The sequence below is a fragment of the Nuphar pumila genome, chromosome 8, assembly GCF_984573655.1.
Source record: "Nuphar pumila chromosome 8, dmNupPumi1.hap1.1, whole genome shotgun sequence".
NCBI lineage: Eukaryota > Viridiplantae > Streptophyta > Magnoliopsida > Nymphaeales > Nymphaeaceae > Nuphar > Nuphar pumila.
The window spans coordinates 35,166,382-35,191,446 of record NC_143256.1 but is presented as its reverse complement, the minus strand read 5'-3'; positions in this window follow the sequence as shown (position 1 = coordinate 35,191,446).

The window sequence follows — 25,065 nt, the reverse complement described above, 5'->3', positions numbered from 1 at the left end:
ATTTGGATGAAGTTGGGGCAGTCCCAATAAAATGTTGAGAATATAATTTGATTCTTGTGATTTTTGGTGAGTTTTCTAAAATCGGGTTAACAGGGATCTGAACTTCACAGTATAACATGTGTTGGTGCTTAGTTGTATTTTACTTTGTTTAGCATGTTTATTGATGCTTAAATATGATATTGAACCGATATGCATGTTAACTGAATGCATTTTATTATTGATTGAATTGTGCATGCATAAACATGAATGATTAGTTTATCTCGACTATGCAAATGAATAATGATTGCGGCTAGGGAATTTCCATTCTTTTTTTCATTCACTATTTTTTTTTTCAAGAAGCAAAAAGAAGCCCTTTGCGCGATTTTTTCAGCCTTCTTAAAGCACCACCCAACTGAGTTAATGTGAAGAGGGTGATTCCAAGACTACCTTTCACATGGTCAATAGAGATGCATTATTTGAAAATGACCTTTACCACTTTTTCAATAGTCAAAATTGGTTTTAAGTCTACACGAGTTTCTCAAAACTCTCATAATACCTTTCACAATTTTTTAGAAGGCTTATAACCATGCTTCACGCCCTTTTGAGCTGGTCAACTAGATTCGAATGAGGTCCATATTGGTCCAACCTCAAGGGTGCCAATGTAGATCCATATTTGAAGGATTGGATCTTTTGCAAGATCCAATACTTTAAATGGATCTCAAAAATATCTAAGTAATTTTAGATCAAAAATAAAATTGCAAAAATATAAAAATCTAGCCAAATATCTTCATGCACCCTCTAATGCCCTAAAATAATCCTACTTGACACTGGGACTATCCAGATTCATAGAATTTGGCACATAAAAAAGTAAAATAAAATAAATAAAATAAAAGAAATACACGAATGATTCAAACATTCACAAAAATGGAATCACAAAAATAAAATAAATTTTCAGATATGAATGAAGCAAAATTCTCCAAAAATTAAATGTTAAATGACCAAAATACCGCTCGACCCCAAATGGACCCGAAATAGGTTATTTGACATGGGGTCGCTGGTCTTGTAATATGGATCGGGTCTTTGCTCCTTGCTATTATCTAGATGCTCTGCATCATCCCCTCTTGGGTAGAAAGGCTTCATCCTCGGAGTCTTGTTCTTCTTAAGCAAAGCTCCATAATCCTCACAAAAATTCAAAATAAAATCAACGCAGAATCTATCCCTAGGATAAAAAGATGAACTATGCAATGCAAACAAATTTGGATATTTATGCAAATATTCAAATATGTACTTCCAAATATTTAAAGATTGATAAAAAAATATGAATCAATATTCTCTTCAAAATGTAATTCATAAAGATTTTTTTGAAGCAAAAATTTATCCGGACATGATATTTAACAAGTTTGCCTTGAACTAATGCTCTATAGATTTTAAAAAAAAATGGATTATCTACATATAAAAATTTTCAATGTATCATGTCATACAAAAGATAAAATTTCACGTGGAGATCATGACAATCAAATGTAAATCTTTTTTTATCATGAGTAGTGAAGTACAATAGCAAGTTTAACAATTCAAACCTACTACATGAATGTTCCCTAGATGCAAGAATAGTATGCACTTCATTTTCAATGACAATCAAATCCTGATGAGCCTAAAAAAAATTTGGGGCTTTTCGCTTGAAATGTCTAATGTGTTCAACTCACATTTATGACTATGATGAATTTTTAATGACACAACATGAGAATTTTCAATTTCTAATTGCTCAATGGCACATATCTCGATCAAATTTTCAGTAATAAGGTTGGACTTTTTAATTTTCACATCTTCTTTGAAGATGGATTCAATAAAGACTTGTGTGAGATTATTGTTGACAATTATAGAATCCCCACATTCAGATGAGACTTCTTCTTCGATTTTCACATTGAATTCTTCGAAGATCGGATTGTCATAGATGAGTTTGACCTTACACAAGGATAAATAATCTTTATGATCCTCTATGAACATTGGGTTGTCAAAAATGACACGAGAAGGTTCTTCTCGTTGTTCTATTTCAAAAAATGAAGAAATTTGGGACAACTCTTCAAACACCTCATCTCCATTGAAGATAAGTTCGCCAACGATCTTTCGCATAGGAACATCCTCAAATTCAGGTAAGGGTTCCTCATCTTCCTCATCAACCTTGTCGAATATTTGATCACCAAAGAATTCATGAGAAGGTTCTTCTAGGAGTCCCTTCGCAAAAATATCAGATCTAGAATCAACCTAAAGTTCATGTCTTTGCCATGAATGCACTGGATAATTTCACTTTAGAAGCAAAACTCTTAGTTGAAGTAGGAGGATTTGGAGGTGGCAGATGGAGATCGAGATGGAGATGGAGATGGAGATGAAGATGGAGATGGAGATGGAGATGGAGATGTGGAAGTGGATAGAACAACTGATGATGACACCAAAGACAATGAAGGTAAATCCTTAGAATAACACCGAAGACAACGAAGGTAAATCCTTAGAAGGTAGCAACTATATCTTCTTGCCCTCGAAAGTAAATGAAGAAATATTGGACATACCATTGTGTATGACATTTCTATCATACTTCTAGGGTCGCCTCAAGACCAATGAGAAAAGAAAACAAAAAAAAACTTGGATTCGAGTCGGATCCAGACCTGGACATGACCCAAACCCAATGGAGGCACCGCCTCCCTCATGCCTTCTAAAGACAACGAGGCAGGGGTTTCAAAGAGAAACTCCCCCTTTTCCCCTCTCGCTCTCTCATCTCTCTCGCCTTCTTGTCGCTTTCCTCGACCCGTTGTCGTTGGCAAGCACAACCGCCAGCTACAACACCGTCAGAGCGCACCCTCACCGGCAATAGTCTCCCCTTCTCGTTGTTCCTTCCCTCTCCCTGTTGTGATCTCTCAGCTCATCAAAAGACCCTAGCGCAGGCAGCCTACTCGAGCCTCCCTTCTGCGACCTCATCGGTGATGCCTCTCTACTCGACCCCCCTCTCCTCGTGTCTGTCGAGTAGCGGCCACCGACGACTTCCCCCCTTCTTCAGTCGCCTGACGCTGATGTGGTTGTGAGTATTGATGATGAGACCTTCCGTCCGACCTCGTGTATCGATGGCCTCAGCCAACCGCTCGTCTTGGTCACCCACTGCTTGTTGGAGGCCACCTGACGATCGGTTCCCTAAGCAACCCTCGACGACCTTGTTACCCTCTCCCTCGTGCCTCTTCAATTCCCTAGAGGAGCTTCCGAGGTCGAAGCTCCATCTGCTCATTAGAACTTGACGCTGGTGACCCCGAGAGCAACCTCTCCTTCCTTCGCCCCTTTTCTCCCATCGAATGAGGTCCCGCTACCACCGCCATCTTCTGAGCCATCTCTGGACTCTCCCATTGCTATCGCCTTTCGAGGTAACGCCCTCTCCTGTTGTTTTCTTGTTGGAGACACCGACAGAAGGTCGCCAACCTCCTGCCTTATTTTTCCCTCTCCTCGTCCGTCTTCATCTTCTTCGCCCTTCTTTTTTCGGTAGGCAGCAGAGTTGCCGCCTGCGTCAGTTCGGCATGCCGGTAGGGGTCAAACCCCAGTCACCTGTGTCTTCTCTTCGGAGGGATGACGAGGCGATGCCCTGTTGTCAGCTAGCTCCAACAGGCTGGCAGGGGCAAAGCCCTTGCCGCTCACTCCTTTTCGGCAGGGTTGCCGCCTGCATCACCTCCTTTTTGGAAGAGGGCTTCTGAGTGGCCCTTGTGCCTTGGTTGGCAGGGCTCCCTGCCTGCCTCTTGTTCAGGCAGGTCGGCAGGGGCTGAACCCTTGCCACCTCCTTTCTTCTGGTTCTCGGTAGGTTGGCAAGGGTTGAGCCTCTGTCACCTCCCTGAGTTCGGGAACGACAACAGGGGCCGAGCCCTGTCACTGTCTCCCTCTCTTTTTCTCGTTGGGTGGGCAGGGGGTCGAGCCCCTGCCTCCTCCCTATGTTTGGATGGATCGACAGGCGCCAACCCCTACCGTCTCTCTGCTTGTCTGTTGTGCAAGGAAGGGGTCGACCCCCTCTCTGCTTCTGTGTTTCATTGGGAAGGGAACGAGACCCCCTTCCTCCCTCTTTTGGTCAAGGGAGGGGTCGAGCCCCCTCCCTGCTCCATCTTTTATGGCGTCAGGCAAGGGCTTCGCCCCCTGCCTCTTTGCATATTCGACAGGCAGGGGCGAAGCCCTCTGCCTCCCCCTTAGTGGCTTGCGGGCAAGGGCCTCGCTCCTGCCTCTTTGCACTTTCGGCAGGCAGGGCGAAGTCTCCCTCGTTGTCTTCTTTAGGCAGGGGTGCAACCCCTGCCTCCCTATTTCTCGATGACAGTAGGTCACCAGGGGCTCGTAGCCCCTGCCCCTGTTTTTTGCTCATAAAGCAGGTTCACCGGGGGCACGCTGCCCCTGCTTCTTGCGCTTATAGCAGGTGCGCAAGGGCATGATGCTCTTGCCTCTGTTTCCTTTATGTTAGGTTAGCGGCAGTGCCCCCGACCTTTTGTTTTTGGTGTTAGCTTGCTAAGACTGTCGCTTTTACAGCTCGTACGATGGATCCCACTCGAGCTCCATGACCTGAGCCATCAATCGTTTAAACCCGCAAGCAACAACAAGCTTGTAACTCCCTAAGGTAGGGAAAGACTGCACGGAGGACTTGGACAATTGAATTAAGTTCAATTAACTAAAAAAGATAATTAAATAAATACACACACACACACACACACACACATATATATATATATATATATGAATATGCATTTAACTCAATGACGTGGTTTCATGATCCTTGTCCTTACTTTCTGTCAGTCTTTACTTTGTTGTTGCGCTTTGTGCCCAGGCTTTTGCTTTTGCAAATGTTTCATTACTGCTTTGCCATTGCAAATGACGCTCAAGTTTTCATTCATTGTATGTTCTATAAAAGACATCCTTGTGGAGGAAGCAAGAGGCATTTACCACTCTTCCTCTTGTAATAAGAGTTGAGTCGAGAGCTTAATGATACATCATCATCTAAGAAAAAGGATCCCTAGCAGAGATCTTGGCTTTTCGAGTGAGCAGTTTTGCAAATTAGACTTGAGAATTTAGGGAGTTGTGCAAAAGCATCAAAGACTACCCAAATCAAAGTATTTGGAAGAATGTGTTTTGGATGGTTTTGTTGATCTATTCGGCATATCTCGGGTAACCCAAAATTGGGGCTCGAGCAAACTTCTTAGCGAGGGTTATGTTGAGAAACCCGTATCCCGTCTATCGAAGCTGGTATCAAGTCATGCGAGGCATGTAGATACCTCGATAGCGGATAAGATTCTAGAAAATCGCATGCCAGATGTTGGCACAAGTTGTTGGCGGTTTCAAAAGATAAATAATGTCAAAAGCAGAGCTTCAGAAACATTACATCTTTGTGAAACACTTTTGTTGAGGCTCCTATTGAAGAACTATACCCCTTTCATCATAGAGTACTTGTAGTCATGCATTATACGCTAGTACTGCGATGATCGGATGAGACGGTCTTGCGACCTCAAATAGTGCTAAATGCAGAATGCTGTAATCACATAAAATGGTGACTATTCGCTTTCACAGGCAGGTTGCTCGAGTGGTTTAAAGACCACAACATTAGAATGAGTCGTTAGTTAAGCAACACCTAACGCACTGTGATCATTGCACAATTTTTCCGCTCGTTCTCTCTTCTTCTCTTTCACTTTCTAGCCTATATTCCCTTTTTGAAGGGGAATAAAAGATAGAAAAGAAGAGAGAGAAGAAAAGAAATAAAAGAGAGGAACTCTTTTGCAAAGGTCTTACTTGACCATAATTTTAAAAATATTTAAAAATTACTCACCTTCGTTTTGAAAATTTGTGGGAAAATGGAGAGACAGGATTCGCTCATCGGTAAGAGGTTTGACCATTCCTGGTACCTTTACCAGAGGTAATCGAACCAAGGATCAAACTTATGCCTTTTTCTTTGCCTAAATATTATCTAAGAAATTATTCTAAGTCTAAAATGCACAAAGAATCATGCTTGTGTAATGTAAATGGAAAGATGTATGCTTTTGAGAAAATAGTTTAAGAATTTTAGGATTTTCCAAGTGATTATGAAATAAATTTGATAATGGAGTGAAGAAATGAGTCAAATGTTTGAATTTGGTTTGAAAAAGTTAGATTTTGAATCTAACTTAGAATTTGAAATAGATCTGGAAGAAGAGACTTGAAATTCCAGGTCTTGGAATAATCAGAGTTTGGAAAATGGATTTTGATTTGAAGAAATAAAAGAAAAGGAGATTTTGGAACTTGAGATAGAATTTAAAAAAAAAATGGAGTTTCAAAGTCAAAATGGACTTTGAATTTGAATGGATCGATTCTGAAAAAGAAATTCTTAATTTCAGAACCTGAAACAGGAATTGAATTTGGATTTAGACTTTAAGAAATAGATTAAAAAATGGTTTTGAAAATAGGAATTGGAAATGAAACTGGTTTTTGAAGTCTGGAATCCTAGATGGAATTTGATCCAAAATCTGGAGTCCTAGATGGAATTGGATTCGAAGTCTGGAATCCAAAATTGATTTGAATCCGACATCTGGAATCCTAAACAGAATTGGATCCGAAGTCTGGAATCCAAGACAGAATTGAATCTGAAATCTAGAATCCTAAATGGATTTGTATTTGAAAATCTGAATCCAAGGTGGGATTTGGATTTGAAAATCTGAATCCAAGGTGGAATGTGATTTGAAATCCGGAATGCAATATGGAATTGGATCTGAAATCTGGAATAGGGAATAGATTTCGAAAAATGGGATTTGGATTTTGGAAATTGTTGTCATCACAAAATTTTTCCTCCCTCTTGCGAGAGAGAAACGAATTTCGCGAGTCAAACTCGAACAAAGTTTTGAAAATGGTTTTTGAAATATTACTCGCCTCCGTTTTGAAAATTTGCGGGAAAATTCCGTGGAATGGGATCCGCCTGTCGGTACGTTGTTCAATCGTTCCTAGCGCCTTTACCAGAGGTAATCGAACCAAAGATCAAATGTATGCTTTGACTAAGTTAAATTATCTAAATTGTGCTCTATTTTCCTAGAATGCACAAACAATCAGGCTTGTGCTATGGCATTTTGAAAATAATGCAAGTTTGAAAAAATATGATGTTTGCTTTGGAAAATTAAAATATGCTTGGAAAAATAATTGGAAAAGTGCTTGAAATTGGAATTCCTGGAAAAATCATTGAATTTCATTGGAAATCAGAAATTGGATTGGAAAATGAATTCTCAGGAAAACTTGAATATTGGGAAAAGCGATTTTTGAGATTTGGAATTTGTTTTTCTAAGAAAATGGATTTGAGAATTATGAGAAAATCAAGAAATTCATTGAAAATGACTTTTAAAATGGAAAATGGATTCTCAGGAAATTGGATCTTTGAGAAAATCGATTTCTAAAAACTTGGGATTTTGAAATTTGAGAATTTTAAAACATTGGAAAATCTTGATTTGAACTTGGGAAATGCTTTGAAATGTCATTTGAAAATTTAGAATTCTAAGAAAATCAAATCCTGAGAAAACTCGGTAAATCCTTGAGAAAATTGATTTTCTTGAAATTGAAATTTAAAAAATGAATTTGAAAATAATGCAACTTGAATGACATGAATGAATGGATATTAATTTGAAAGGGAATTTCAATTGAGGAATTGAGGAATTGAGAATTTTTTTTTGAAACTTTGAGAAATACAATGCATTTTTGAAGTTAGCCTAAGAGTGTAGGCTGAATGTAGCTAATATGAAGATCATAAATCTTGGTTTTCTTCGTATTCTGACTATGGCCATAAATACGAATCCCACCGAGTTTATAAACTCCATAAGAGATTGTGCACATGCCATTCGTGTCAACATAGTGAATTTGAAATAAATGCACATAAATCATACATCAGATATTGGAATTTTGCAGAAATTAAACTATATGCAATGTAGTCCTATTCTAAGCGTAAAAGTAACTCTTATTCCAATTTATTACATTGCTTTTTACATTGAATTGAATAAAATAAATAAATAAAATAACTAAGCCTTCTTCTTGAATGTTCCTGCAAAATTGGAAAACAATGTTAGCACAGAAATGTAAGTTTTTCTCAATTTATCAAAAAATATGGGAAATTATCAGATATTATTCAGATATAAACCCAGAATCATACACCCTTTGATATAAACATAATAAATAATGAATTAATTTTGAAAATAAACTTGGAAATTCGAAATTGGGGTGAAAATGACCAAAATGCCCCTGATGACCTTGAAATCAGGGTTTTCTCAAAGAAATTTTGTAAATTTTGGAATTTTGAAAATCAAATAAAATAAATCAAACACAATATGATGAAATATGATGATATGCATGAAAATTTATGAAATTAGAAATTGAAATTTCGAAATTTAGGTCAAAATGACCAAAATACCCCTGATAACAAGACTATGGCCTTGAAACCAAGGTTTTCTGAAATAAATTTTGCAAAAATGGAAAATGTGAAATGCAAATGACATTGAAATTAACCCTAATATGATTCTACATGCTCATGTACATGATAAAAACCCTAAAATGGCGAAAATATCATAAAATATCAAATTTAACATGATTTTCGCCTCATTTTCACTTCTGAATTTAAAGATAAACTAACACATAGAGCAAATGAACTTTAAATTAATCCAAATTTGGCATGGACACCTAAAATAACCCTAAAAACAGAATGGATCTCTAAAATCTAAATTTTTTGTATTTTCTTAATATGAAAAATAATTAAAATCCTAAGAAAATCAAAATTTTGCCTAAAATGCTGATTCTAAAGGGGATTTAAGATATCAAACTTCCATAAAAATTTCCTAAATTTTATGGGGTGACAGAGAACAGTTAAGAAAAGATTTTTTCCTTTTACACTTTCTGGTTTTGACCTATGGTCGGAGCTGTACCACTCCAGCAAGTCGGATCGGAATCTGACTACTCTATGATTTAGGGCAAATTGATAGGTTTTGGTAGAAAATGTGGGACAAATAACAGACAGATGGGAAAAAGTCTGTAATTGTGACAAAATGTCCCCCACAGAAAAATAAAAAATTGACCTTTTCACATTATTGGTATTTGGGTTACAGTTTGGAAAAGGGCACACTGTTATCAGAGACCCAAATCTCTGGAATTTTTGGATATTAGAATCTGTCAGATAGAAACAAAACTTTTAGGAAAAATACTGAAACAGTTCCAAAAATCTCCAAATTCTGGGAAATGACAAGAAAACATGTTAGGAATAACTTTCGTGTTGAAAGTTATTTCATACAGGCTACGTATTGAACGCACTTTGTGCATTAGAGTCTGTCTACACCCTGACGAAGGAAAATCAAGATTTTCCCAGGGGTCTGGGAAATCTGATTTTTGACAGAGGTCAAAACTACTTGAAAAAACCTCAAAATTTTCATATCATTAGTATATTAAATTATAAATCCACTGTGATTTTTGGAGGATGATTTGAATCTCCCACAAGGGTGATGCCGGAGGTTCTTTTCTGCTATATCAAAAACTGGAAATTCAGAGAGACAGAAAACCCGATGTAGGATTTGATCGGTTTAGATGGGTTCCGAACCCCAAATTGAATCAAATTTTCTACAGTGAGACAAAAACATATAAATCTAATTACTCTGAAATATACAAATTTATTGATGTAGAAACTCACATAAAATAACGTATAGACCTTGCACCTAAACGATAATTTACAAGTTCTAAAGTGAATAATAATGAAACTCATATAAAATGAATGAAATGAACTACAGACTAATCTAGATGCATATTTTAACATGGAATAACATAAAAAAAAATGGAAACCAATAGGGATATGACCTACTTTGATATTGGCTCTCAAAATGAGAGATTCAATCACATAGGTGGATGAATCTCGTCATTCATATAGCCTTAATACGCAAGATGAAAATCTTATCGTATTTATCGATTTAAAAACCGCGAGAAAAGCATTCATACCACTATAAATCCAATACTTGATTTGATTCCATAGCATCCACAAATAATTAAAAAAAAATGAAGCCTAAAGGCCTCAAATCAATGAGTGACAAGAGTGACCATCATAGGGGTTTTCATCAAAATAAAGAGCATGAATTTAGAGGATGATCAACTCACCTTGGGGGTCCCGTTGTAATAGGGAGGAATATAGCCTCATCTAATGGGGACCGATGGTGTGGACTTGGAAAGGTGGCAGCAACCTTTCGCCTAGTTGGAGTTGCGGTGTCGGCTGGAGCAAAGTTTAAAGGAGGTGGTTCGGCTGGTGGCTGTTGGCTGGACGGCTTGAAGGCGTGGAAGGTAAAGGGGAGATTGGACTGCTGGGCTTGGAAAGGATGGCAGCTGCTGCCACTATTGAAGGTTGGCTGCTGCGAAGTGTACTTAGAGGAGGTGACGTCGGCTGGTGGCTTTTGGCTGGAGCAGGGAACTTGGAGGCTGGAGCAGGGAACTTGGCTGGAGCAGGGAACTCGGTAGGTGACGTCGGCTGGTGACATCAAATTTGATAAAACTTTCTGGGGAGATTCTCGAGATTATCATCCCCGTCTAAACCATCATAGAAGTCTTTGCTAGTGAAGACTTTCTTGCCCTTGTCGCGGGCTTGCAGATCTCAAACCATTCTGACCACATCTCTGAATTGCGGATTGCTCTTTGAATTTATAGGCTGACCTCTGCCCCTGAGTTGATTTCTGAAATGCCTGATGAGTCTCAAATTCTTCATCTGAATCTTTCATTGATTCTTTTTCATCGGTTGTATCAACATTCTGAGCAGGCTTCTTGGATATCTTCAAGACTTTCTTGACTGCCCGGTCTTTTGTCTTTTGCTTTACCTGTGTTTTCTCTGTATTGGCTTCAGCTTGTTCTGCCAGCATCTTGGTCATCATTTTTTTGAACATGGCATACATTTGAGGATCAATGTCATCCTCAACTTGTTGCCCTTGATTTTTGTCTGAACGCGGGGAATCCATTTCTTTTTCCGAAGCTGTTGAATATGTGATGCCCTCGACTGATGCAGTTTTCTTCCCTGACCTTGTCTGAACCATTGAATGTCACAAATGCTCTCTGCAAGGCAAAATTGGTGGTTAGGCTTTTGAAAGAGATTTTGATTGGAAGAAAATATTTGCTAGGAAATTTGGTAGATGATTGAAAGAATATCCCATTACTAGGGATTGAGTCATCATTGGGATTACGACAATTGCATTGTCATTCCTTTGCAAAGAAAATAAACAACTGAAAATTATGCCATGTTATCTAGGCGAGGTCGTCAAACCAAGAATTGAAGAATTTGCAAGATTTTTATTTATTAAAAAGAAAACATGATTGCATCAATAATAAACTTGGGAAAGAGGGAGCAGACAGATAATTTTTCACCACTCTTTATAACTAGTAGAGACACGAGGATACAAAAAAAGTGGAAGAGTAACAAAAGAGTCCCAACCATATCTGGTAGAATGATATGTTTCGGACAACTGTGTTGATGCAAGGTTGAACTCTGGCACGACTCATGATAGCATCCGCATCTCTATGTGCTTCTGTCTCTGAGAAACTGTCGAACACACCGCTATGGATGATAATAAGCGCAGAAGAATGGACCAAGCAACTTGAATCTCTTGCCATATGCATAGGTGTATCTAGGAGGTGATAATTTTCGATCAAAATAGTCCCACACCACTTCTTTTTGCAAATAATCAATCAAGAATCGGTATCGCGTAATTGGAAGGAGTTTCTTGCCGTTGTATCTGAACGAACTAGCTCTGGTCGGCACATGCTGAAGGAACCAAGACTGAAGAGCAGAGGTACATCCCTCGACTAAAATGGACTCTCCAAGTGTGAAGCGGGTCAGTCCTCTGTATAGAAAAGCAAGCGCGGCCATAGCTATCGAGAGACGACTGGTCTGTCAACTTTCCCATTTTCTCAAAAGCTGTACTATTCTGACATCCACATAATTTTGTCCGTCTGGAAAAAAAGCAAGTCCCACAGTGCACAAAACCATCGCATGTTGAATTCTCTCTTGAGCTGTCCTGGACAATGAGCTGACTTCTGCGAATTCTCTATACTGTCGGTAGATCTCGATCAGGCTCACATATTCATTCCCATTTTCTTCAATCAGTGGCCAAGACTTGCGCCCTGTCATGCGAGCCACAACATCTTTAGGGTCCAGACCCTTGACATTGATAAAAAATTGCTGCTCTAACGGATCTCCAGGCTGACCGGCTGACTCAGGCAGTCCCATGATTTTTGAAAATTCGTCCATCAGTAGTGTCATCTCGCCCCATGTGAAACAAAATATGCAAGTGCGCAGATTTCACCGCTCTGCCAGTGCATGGATCGGATTACCATTAACTGTCAGCTTTCCCACTGTAGATGCTAGTTCCAACCCGCAATCACTCAAGTGGTCCAGAAACATACGAGAGAAGTTTTTGAACCAAATATAGTACCACCAGGGGAAGAAGGGTCCGGTGCTGAGAGATCGATGCTCGGGAAGAATTTGTTGCACCTCGTAGGAGATGTGACCTTCGAGAAAGACAGAATCGAGCTGACTGGATGCCATTGGACTGAAAGATAGGAAGATTGGAATTAGACTTAGGAAAAATACAAGAATTTTGAAAATTGCAGGCAGGATAAAGTGAAATGCTGAAAATTCGAAGTCCAGAGGAACGGAAGAATGGAAAATCACCTGAAGTTTTGAAGAAAAGGTGAATAATTTGGAAAAATCATCCAGGGTTTTTGAGAAAAAGGAGATATTTCACAAAATATGGAAAATGAGGTATTTTGGAAAATTGTCTGGTATTTTGGAAAAATTGGGGAAAATATGAGAAAATAAGACAAAAATGAATATCTTACATTCATTCAATTATGTATATACAACAATCCCTAAGAAGCTGACTCTAAATGCATCAATTTTGAAAGAGCTTTAGGACCCTAATCTTGACTCTAGGCTTAGATCAACTGTGTCCAATCATGCTATGCCGATATACTCGAGCCGAGGCTCGATGTACGTGGCATAAAATTTCATCTCATGTTCTAGGCTTGTGTTTTTCCAACATCCTTGAGCGCCTGCCGATATACGTTGGACTATGGCCCTTGGTACGTGACATGGGGGCGTTATCCCAAATAAGTGGCACAATTGTGAGGCTCTGTCCCGAACTATGGTTCTGAAAGAGAGCCCAGCAACGTGAAGACCGGGTAGACATAGGTGGAGTGGTTTTTGAAAACATGATCACATGCAAGCAAACAGATGGCTCTAAAACCTGAAGAGATAGATATTTTGAATTTTTTTGAAGAAGCAAACATTGTTTTCACATAAATCCTAGATTGAGGAGTGTTGTATTTCACACCTAAGTCTAAGTGAGCATGAATAATTCTCCTCAATATGGTCCTACCAAACCATGCCTAGTCTACATGCAATCCATGTCAGTTGGGTTCAAGTCTAGGCTCCTAGGTTCATATGATATCAGGAATTAAAGCTGACATTCCATAAAACATAATTTTGATAATTAAGCTAAGTTAAAGCACACGATCTCAAAACGAGAGATTTAATCCCATAGGTGGATGAATCTCGTCATTCATATAGCCTCAATACGCAAGATGAAAATCTTATCATATTTATCGATTTAAAAACCGTGAGAAAGACATTCATACCACTATAAATCCAATACTTGATTTGATTCCATAGCATCCACAAATAATAATAATAAAAAAAAATGAAGCCTAAAGGCCTCAAATCAACGAGTGACAAGAGTGACCATCATAGGGGTTTTCATCAAAATAAAGAGCATGAATTTAGAGGATGATCAACTCACCTTGGGGGTCCCGTTGTAATAGGGAGGAATATAGCATCAGCTAAAGGGGACCGATGGTGTGGACTTGGAGAGGCGGCAACAACTTTCGCCTAGTTGGAGTTGCGGTGTCGGTTGGAGCAAAGTTTAAAGGAGGTGGTTCGGCTGGTGGCTGTTGGCTGGACGGCTTCAAGGCGTGGAAGGTAAAGGGGGGATTGGACTGCTGGGCATGGAAAGGATGGCAGTTGCTGCCACTATTGAAGGTTGGCTACTGCGAAGTGTACTTAGAGGAGGTGACGTCGGCTGGTGGTTGTTGGCTGGAGCAGGGAACTTAGAGGATTGAAGGATGGAGGCTTCAAAGGGGCGTTGGCTGGTGGCTATTGGCTGCAAGGAAGAAGATGGCTGAAATGTTCCTTCGTGGTGGCTGCAGCTGCTGGTTGTGGATCTCTTGTGTGGTGGCTGTTGTGGCTGCAGCAGCCAAGGGGAGAGAAGGAGAGAGCTAAAGGGAGAGAGAGAGAGATGAGAGGTGCGTTCAATGCTTGGATGAGGCAGCCGTCTCTTCTCTTTTTTTCCAAAAAATCAAACTTGGCCACTCATGTCCCTAAACTTAGGTCTTAATAGCTTAATGAAAAAAAAAAGCTCCCAACAGTTTACGTGAATGGGAAAGGGAAGTGCGTGAATGGCTGTAGCTTTGTGTTCTTTGAAAAAGATGGAAATGAGGTAAGGAAGAAAGGGGAAAGAAGGAAGGGAAGGAAAAGGAAAGAAAGGGGAAGAAGGAAAAGGAAAGAAAGGGGAAGGAAAGAGGGAAGAAAGAAGAGGGAAAGGAAGAGAGGCTGGGCTTACGTGAGTGCGGGAGAAGAAAGAAAGGAGGAAAGAAAGAAAGAAATTTAAAAGGAAGAAGAAAGGAAGAAAAGAAAGAAAGAAGGAAAAGAAGAAAGAAAGAAGGAAAGAAAGGAAGGAGGAAAGGGAAAGGAGAGAAAGGAGGGCTAGGGTGGTCGACCCCCCCATTTGTGGGTCCCACCTTCAGAAAAACCAAAAACAAAAAAAAATAAAAAAAATAAAGAAAATGAGGAAAAAGGTAATTTTTTTTCTTTTTTATAAATTAAAACAGAAAATGCAAATGGATGGACCATCTCAGAGCGGGTCCAAATTCCATTTTTAAAATTCATTTTGACGATTAGAAGGGTAAAATAGTCTTTTCAAAAAAATTCCAGACAAAACGAGCTATTTTTGGCAGTTTTTGAAACAAGCTCGGATTTTGAAGTGCAATACCTCGTTGCGAAGCAAATCCAGTGTAGAATTTGAAAATTTAATTTTGAAAGAAATCCAGATTGTTTTTCTTGAGGAAATATTTCCAAATTTAGACTCTTGGGGATAAAAATGTCAATTTTAGAAACCCAGGGTTTGAAATCGATTTCTGAAAACTTTAAAACTCAATCTGGATTGAAATTTATAAAACTGGAGTTCTGGACTTCGAAAATGAAATGAAATGTGATGAAATGTCATAAAATGTTGAGAAATGATATGAAATGATGAGAAATGCCATGCGAAATGCAGACCCTGAATGAAGAATTTTGGATGTCAGACCCCAATTGGAGGTTGTATCAGTTCAAAAAGTGTTAAAATTGATAAAATTTGCAAAATGGTTTAAGAAATGGTTTTTTGACTCTACTGGGTTAGAGTGACACTGAAAATTAGAGTTTTAGTTGAATTAAACTGAAATGAGCTGGATTGAGCTGGGTTTTAGAGTTTCATAACTCAAGTGAACTGACCAGACACTGACTCAACTGACCTTTCCCACTAAATTTTCAAGAAAAGCTGTCATTCTTAGAGAAATGGTGCGGAATGGTCACTGGAGTGAAGTGAACTACGAATCTAAGCCGGGTTTGAGCTGGGTTAAAGGTCAGTAATACTGACATGAACTAAAATTGAAGTTCGAACACTAGCTCAATCGACTGGACTCAGCTCAATTTCAGCTGAAAGAGCTGAAATGGGCTAAGGCTCCTAGACACTTGGAAATGGTTTTGAACTGAAACTGGAGCACTTGAACTTCTGGTAAGCTCAATCTAGACTCTGAGGAATATGACTGACTGTGAATGACTGATTCAGAGACAATTAACTTAGATTTGAGTGAGAAATGAGCTCATTTTTTGAAGAAATGATCCCATTTTGGCAAGAATGGTTAGAAATGAAAATGGTCTTTTCATTGTGAGCTCAGATGAGCTTGAGATGACTGATATTCTAACTGTTCTGAACTGACCAACAAGCTTGGTTGACTCCAACTGACTGGGGTCCAGGATGACCTAGGGGTAAAATGGTAATTTTTATAATAAAAGTGTGTAAAATGGTGATTTTCTGAAACTGACTCGGGGTTTGACTCCTACACTGACCTAACAGGGTTGGCACTGCATGGGGAGGGTTATTTGAGAATGAAATTGGAAAATTTGGGGTGTTTACAGAAATTCAGATGAAATTCAGAATTGGATTTAAGAAATCCTAAATCGATTTTGAAATGGAGATGGATTTTAGGAAAAATTGATTTTTCTGAGTGAATACCAAGTTTTGATCTTTTAAAGTCTGATTTCAGACTTAGAATTTTGGAGTTTTGAGAAATAAAGAATAAATCTTGAATTCGGACTTGAATTCTGAATTTAGAAGATGATCTAGAAGATTTGAGAGCCTGAAGAATAAAGAATAAAACTTGATTTTAAAACTGGAATTTTTTTGAAATTAGATGATGAATCTGAGAATTTCAAAGTTAAATTGAACTTTAAAATTTTGATCTGAAATGTTAATTTGAATTTGAAATTGAATCCTGAAAACGAATTTAGAAAGTTGAATTGAACTTTGAAATTTGATTTGAATTAGAAGTTGAATTTTGAATATAAAAAATGAATTTGAAATTTCAAAGTCAAATTGGACTTTGAAATTGAAGTTTGAATTTTTGAAATAAGATAGAATTTGAAAACAGAAAGAAGAATTTGAATTTATAAGAATTGAAGATTGATTTGAGAAGTGAAAAAGATATTTGAAGAATTATCTCAGAATCACTTGAGTTTTTGAAAAGAAGAAGTTTTTAAAATATGATGTAATTCTATCCTAAATGATGAATAAATTAAAGAATTTAAAAATTGGATATTAAAAAGCATATTTCATTCTTTAAGTGAATTGAAATAATATTGAAGATATAATACATTTCTGTCTATGGTCATAAAATGTATTCTATAATAATCTTATTTAAATTCAAGTGAAGAATAAAATACATTTTTGGTGCCTTCATAGAGTTTAAAATGAAATTAACTCTCAATATATTCTGACTATGACCATTGATATATATCTTGAATTAATTTTAAATTAAAGTCTGATAAAGGGAGATTTTTTTTTTTAAATATGATGATTTTTGAAAAGATCCAGTGTGGATCCAGTATTATTCCATAAAAGATGAAAATCATAAGTTTTATTCACACCCTGACTATGGCCATTGATGCAAATCATCAACTTAGGATTTTAATCACCTTTTATTAGCATGGTGCATGCGCCATTCATGAATTTTTGAAATAAAAAGAAAATGGTATGAAACAAACATTTCTAGAAAATATACATGCTCATAGGCTCTAATTTAGTGCAAGGAATGTAAAATTCTCATTATAATATGGCTATTACATTATTTGATGGTATTGGAATTACATTAATCTTCAAAAGGAAAAATAACATTCTTTACACATTTCCTGCAAGATTCAAGTTTGATACGAGGTAGAAAATACACATGAAAAGGAAAAAACACTTTATATACAAGATGATGGAATACTCACATGTCTAGATGAAGAATGCACATGAGATGCATCGGACTAAGTGTATGCATATGAGAGTGGATCCATCTAAATATGCATGAGAATGTATATGAAGAAAGCATATACATATATTCTTATGACTAGAAAGTCTACATAAAATTTAAATGTATTTGTACTTATATGATATATATGTGTATAAAGATAATTTGGAGTGCGGGGTGAGCATGTACACAGGAGGTAACATATGTTGCTATGTTGTGGAGAGGTCTGGATAGTGAGGATGATGCTGGAAGTTGAAGTAATGATGGTGGAAGGCGTAATGGGATTGTAACAGAGAAGGATGAAGCTGAGTGAATGATGCAGTGTAATGTTTAAAACAGGGAATGAAATGGGAGTGTAATGAGAGTGTTGATGCTATACTGTTGTGAGGAATGGTGGAGCAAGTGTTGTGAGGAATGGTGGACAAGTGGGTGTAGGTGCGGTGCAGGCTGATGGTGAGGCAAATAAGTAGATGTGAATGTGGATAAATGTATGCAGTAGATGAGACTATTGTTGTGTAGTTGTTGGTGTGTTGGTGAAGGAACTATATACAGGTAAGTATGGTGAGACATTATGTGCAAGGTATATTGGTGATGAAGTGGATGCTGCTGTGAGAAATTACAGCAAGTGGAAGTGTTATGAATGGATTAGAAAGGTAATACAATATGCAGCTGAATAGTGGAGGTACGGAAGTGAAATGAGGCAATGATGGCTGTTAGGGACACAACTGGTGCAGGAGGTGGTAGATGGAAAAGTGTGACTACAGCAGCAGGATAGGGAAAACGATAGCAGTGGGATTCAGTGAAGTGTATATAGATATGCAAAGGATGAAATAGATGCAAGTAGAATGGGTACGACTGAGTGTAGAGCAGTAAAAGATTGTTGTAATAGCAGCAATGGAGTGTATTAATACAGGAATGAATGAAGTGAGAATGCACAGGTGCAAAAAAAAAATGGAAGTGATGTTGTGGGGAAAATGCTGTTGTAATTACAACAGGTAGTGATGTGGCTAAATATGAGGGTTTCAACCCAGCAGGTGAGGACAAATGAAGGTGATAGGGTGGAAATGCAGGGGGTGTAAGTTATGACAGAGAAGAGTGTAATGAAGTAATAGGGAAAGGGTATGTTGGGAGAATGTTAACAGCAAGATGGCAGCAAAGGGAGTTTGCTGAAGGGAAACCAATGTGTTAGTGAGATAAATGGTTGCAGGTGAAGGCTATATGGAGGTGAGGAAGGAGGCAGGGGCTGACAAGAAAGAAACAGGAGGCTGGATTAAAAGACACAACCCCTTGCTGCTGATGTGCAGTTTGGCTCACATGATACTCTTTGATGCTTTGGTCAACCAAACTTTGAGTTTATTACTACTCAAACCACTGGCAATAAGAACCCACCTTTTGCCTTGTGCTTGTTATTTTACAAAGACAAATATTTTGCAGCAAAGATTTACCAACCGAAATTAGAAGGTCTAACTGACAATAACCAGAATCCGCGGCCTGTGTCCATCCCAGCTCGACTCTAACAACACACATTTCCAGAATCCTTGGTTGTGCATTAATTCCAGCAGCAAGTCAATCCCAAGTTTTTGATGGAATATTCTGATCAACAAACCTTGTAAACAGTACACCAATGTGAAGATACTGAGGGGATATGACTCCCATCACCATAAGGTATAATACACAATGGAAATTCATGCAGGTTTCCTTCATCCCCATTGTAAAGAGCTCATGAACATAAACAGAGAACAAAAAAAAATGGATGTACGATAGACTAATAGAGGATGTTTTAAATGCTAAAACGAGCCATAATCAAATGCAGATGAATCTAGCTGTACTCTTCAGTTTTGCTTTGTTTTTTTAACTACAATTTCAGTTGTTGAGTTCAAGGATTCATCCTGTTCTCTAGTGATTCAGGCCAAGTATCCAACGAAAAATGAGCAATCTGATCCTTTCAGACTCAAAGACCAGAATGGAATTCTTGATCTCTGACATTTACTACAGACCTAGTTGTATATACAGTAAGTCTCTCCTAAAATCGTTGGGATTCTGAGTGAAATTAAACCAAGCTTCACCTTTCCCTACAAAATGCTTAGTCCACACCCCTACCTTCCAAACTAAAACAAGACTTTGGAGATAATAATTTTTTTTTATATACTCACCACAAGCTTTGATTTCAAATCTTAAAATGCGATTAAGAGGCACATTGCAGCAATAAAACCGTCTGTAGCTGGGAGGCATCATACTTCACAGAATGTAAATCATGAAGTTCAAATGGGAATATACAATTAGAAATTTATCCATGGGGCACATTTTCGGCTAACCCATCTATATTGTGGCCTAACCAGAAATACAAACCCAAGAAGAAACCCTGAAACAAATCCTCCAACACGAGCAAAGTTTTCAACATGAGGGAGGATTCTGATCGCTAAAATGATTGCAACAGTGCACCTGAGTCACCAAGACTACCAACTTATTGGTATATATTATCCAATCTATGAGAAGTTCAAAAAACATAGCTTGTAAAGATCCAGTTGAATGAAAAGAGTTGACCAAAGGTTCCCATCAAATCCAACGAGAATATAAAAAGTGCCAACTCTCATACGACTCTTCCTTGTTAGCAAATGGTATTCTATCACTCAATCATAAGAAGAAGCATGTAACAGAGAGAGAAATGCTGGACCATGGTTTGAAAAGAAACTAAACCAACATAAGACTCCTAACGATAAGTCAAATGTGAACCCAATTTTGGAGTAGCCAAGCGGAGCATTTCACAGCAGATGCTGATATCTGCGAAATGCGGGTGCTCAACAACTTCTGAATCCAAATGCAAATGTCATGTTATATTGGGTTGATGCAAGTAAACTCAATGCTGAAATAAAACATGATGTTGAGTTAATATCACGAAACAGAGATGAGAGGTGAGAAATGGCAAATAAAACAGATGCTAGGTGGTGAACAACATGATTAAGAATGTAATTAAAAGAATAATCAACTATCATCCAAATAGTAGATTAGATGCAAGCAGATGATCAGAAGAAGATTATGCACAAATAGGAAGTTAAAATGTAGACAGGAAATCGAGAATCTGCAAGAAAATCATAACGGTAAAGGGGAAATTAAAATAAGATGGGATATCGACGAGATACAAAGAAAAGAAAAGAAGAGACAACAACAGAAAATGCCAGGAATAAAAAAAAACTACACTATTAGGAAACAAAAGGTTGTTGGAATATGGTTATTCTGTTGATGTTGCTTTGTATGAGCCGAGGCTGCTGTATGCAGTATCGGCACCATACGTGAGACTCACTATTTAAACAATGCAGAGACACTTAGAAAAATAAAGAAAACAAGGAAAGAGGGGGGGTTGCATAAGTGGATTAAGAGAAGGAAAATAAAAAAGGAAAGGAGTAGAGGTAGGTATTCCTTCTGGATGTTGAAGATGGATCCGATTCCAGTTTCATTGCAAAGGTATTCGATCTTTGGTCACTTGGAGGGGAAGCACCAAGGAAAAAGAGAAAGAGAAATAGAAAAGAAGAGGGGAAAAGAAGGGATGGGGCGATGGAGAGGGAATGGGTGGTAACGGATGGATGTTGCTAACAATGGATCAGAGAGGCTCGATAAAAAAATGGATGATGCACTTAATGGGAGATCACTCGATGGAAGATGATCCTATGCTCTCCTTGACGCCCATTTTTTATAGAGGGAGAAGAAGAATCGGGAAGGAAATGGTTGGGGAAGGCTCGAGAAGGAGGAGGTTAGCGATTGAGGGTTGAGACCAGAGGGAAGATGATCGGAGGGTCCTCCACCCTCTTCCCCCTTCCAATCGCTTCTCGGGAGGAAGTCGTTGCTCATTTTCAATAGGGATCCTTCCCTTTTAGAATTTTTCAAAATGATGGTTGTCTTCAAAAAGGTTTTTCAAAAGGGTGTTTTTACACTTTTATGAAAGGAGTTTTAAACCATCTTTTTTTTTATTTTAATTTTTTTGTTCTTTTCTTCGTATTTTCTATAATTTTTTGTAATTTTGAAATACAAACTTTTAAAACTATGAGAAAATGAAGGATTTTAAACTATTTTTGCAAAATTTAAAAATATTTACAAAAGATGGGTTTTCTGCGAATTCGGGTTTGAATTTTGGGAATTTCTTCAAAAAACGGGTTTTGGAACCAAGTTTTGAGGAAATATTCGAGTTTTGAACCTCGAATTGGGGAGGACAAAATAGTGGATCCAAGCAAACACCGGACAGACTGTCTGAGCCTTTCAGAAATTATTTTTGATATTTTGTGAATTTAATTTGAAAATTGGATAACGGGGCTTAGATTTGGATTTTATGATTGGATCCGGATCTGAAATTGAGTCAAATATATAAAAATGAAGTTTATTCTAGAAAATATGAAGAATAACTGAAATTTAGATTGAAATTGACTCAATTTTCTTAGAAAATGGGGCCAGAGGCAAAAAGAGAATATTTATAAAATTTTGAAAAATTTGGGGTGTTCACAGATGCCCCTCTTTGCTACTAAGCCGGTTGAAAGATGAACTTAGTGGCAAAGAAAACACTCCCAATTTTGAGAAAAATGGCCCAGTCAGCAGATCTGCACTGGGTGTAGAAGAATTTATTCTGAAAACATGGTTTTTCAGGCTTAAAAACCTTATCCTAAATGACTTAAGGGAGACGAAATCCTCGAAAATGATATGACTAGATCACAGAGATGAGGAAATCGTGCTGGGATTTCGGGATGAAGATCCCAAAATGGGTAGAAAATAAGAATTTTGATAAAATCTCATGGGTGAGACAAGATCAATGTTTTGGAACGATTCAGGTTTAGCCCTTAACCTAGATGGGATGAAGATATATCAAGATGTGCTTCAGGTTCTACCCTTACCTAAATGGGGAAGGAATACATGAGGACTCTAATGGGATATTTTGAGAAAAATGCCTCGTGAGATGAAGCTCAAGTGCACTCCTTTCCTGGATGGACATGAAGAGCATGGATTCCACGACGGGAAAACCATGATGGGATTGAGAGAACTACCTCGTTGGAACAAGGCTCAGGTTTAACCCAAACCTGAACAGAAGATACCTCATGAAGCGAGGTTCAGGCTTAACCCTTAACCTGAAAGGGACGACCATACAGAATCCTCGAGTGAAGAAACCATGATGGGACCTTCGGAGTTTGGACGAACAAATCCAGAAGGGGTTTTTGCAAAATGACTAAAATGGGGGTTCCCTAAAGCTTGGAAAATGGATGATCTTGGGCGCCTCATTGCTGAGACTAAATCAGCTTTTAAAATTGATGACCTTTCGCAGAAAATTCAGGTTTGACCGTTAACTTGAGCGGGTGGTACCTTGAGGAGCAAGGTAACAAGTTTAATTCTTAACCTGAATGGATACAGAATCCTCGAGGAGCAAGAAAACTGTGATGGGACCTTTGGATTTTGCACAATAAATCCAAGAGGGGTTTGCAAAAGTAAGAAAATGGGTGTCTCTAAAGCTTGAAAAGGGGTTGATCTTGGGCGTCTCATTGTTGAGACTGAAATATCTTTTAAAAATCGATGATCTCATTGCAGAAAGTTCAGGTTTAACCCTTATCTTGAGTGGGAACTGTCTTTGAAGGGACAGTAGGGAAACACATGGTAGTGTGCAGATCTGAGAGCCTAAAACACTCAGATCAAAACAGAAGAGAAGGACTTTCAGTCCTAATAAGGGACAACGTCAGGATATATCAAAATGAACATCATGTTCTTTCTTCATGTTGGGATAACTAGAAAATATTGCCAATAAGATTCCAAAAATTGTAGTTGATTCAGAATGATTGAATTATGCTCATATGTGTGAAAACATCACCTCTTTCTACCTAGAGTACTAACTCCAATTGGGCTAACTTCGTAGAATCAAGAATCAAATTTGTTGTTGTTGAGTTTCTTGAAGGAAGATATCAATTTCTTTGATATGAAAAGAGAGGAAATATTCTTAGCTTTATAAAAGCAATCGAATGGAAAGATATTGATAGAAGAATTTCACATAGATAAAGATGATTCCTTGTAGTTTTGGCAGTTTGATATCCTGAGGCTTTTCCCATGAAGATCTTTCTGGCACTCTTTTTGAGACATTGAGCTTTCTTGAGTTTTTGAGAAGAAGTTTATTACATCATTGTGAACACCCCAAATTTTTCAAAATTTTGTAGATATTCCCTTTTTGCCCCTAGTCCCATTTTGTGAATAATTGAGTCAGTTTTTAATCAAAATTCTAGTTTATTTCTCAAAATTACTAGAATCAAAATCCATTTTCTATATCTGACTCGATTTTAGATCCGGAGTCGTTATTAAAATCCAAATCTGAGCCTTGTTGTCCAATTTTCAAGTTAAATTTATGAAAATATCAACAATAATTTCTGAAAGGCTCAGACAGTCCATCCGGTATCTATTTAGATCCACTACTCTGTATTTCTCGATTCAAGGTCCAAAACTCAAATATTGCCTAGAAATCCAGATCCAAACCCATTTTCTAAAGAAACTTTCAAAGAATAATCTCGAACTCTTAGAAAACCCCTCTTTTGTAAATATTTCTCAAAAATATAAAAAAATAGTTTTAAATCCCTTATTTTTCCATAGTGTTAGTGTTTTTATTTAAAAAATACAAAAAAATAGAAATTACAAAAAAAGGGTTTTATAAGCCCTTTTTGAAGATTTCTTTTTTTTTTACCATCTTTTTAGAAAATTTTGAAAGGGAATCACTTTCTAAAAAAATGCTCAGAAAATTAGGGACCTGATTTGAAAATTTTCTAACGGTTTCCCGTTATAAAAAGGTAGTCGTAGAGCCTTCTCGAATCATCCAGAATCATCCACCCGATCACGCCTCATTCTCTCTGATCCACTCTCCTCCATATCTTCTTTACTCTCTCTGAGGTTTCCGCTGCAAGAGTCGAAGAGCGGTCTCCTGAGGTACCTCATCTATAGTTGTTTGAAGGAGATCAACGTCCTCTACAAACAAGGTAGAAATATCTTTCTCTCGACTCTGATCTTTGGTTTACTTTGTTCCTATCCCCATTAATACACCCTGGATGGAGTTGAGTTGCATATAGCAACCTCAATGCATTATTGTGTAACAGCAATAGGAATCTTACGATTCCAACATTATCTTCCATTTCCATGTTTCTTTTCTATTTAATTTTAACATGGTTATCTAGTTTGCATTTACTTTCTCATTTTAATAGTGCTCGATGATGTATTACTCTCTCCCATTCGTAAGTATTTTCTTCACCTAAATTTTTTGTCGTGTATCAATCCATTTACGCTATATATTTGGGAATGGCTTCTACGATGATGTCCAATCTGATCTTGTATCAGGTCGGATTCATCTTGCAGAAATCCCGAATTGCTTTCATTCCCCTGCCTCTTATGGGCCATACTTTCGTTTATCGTAAATGTTCAGATGCTTTGTTTGCAAGCGGGCGTTTATACTTT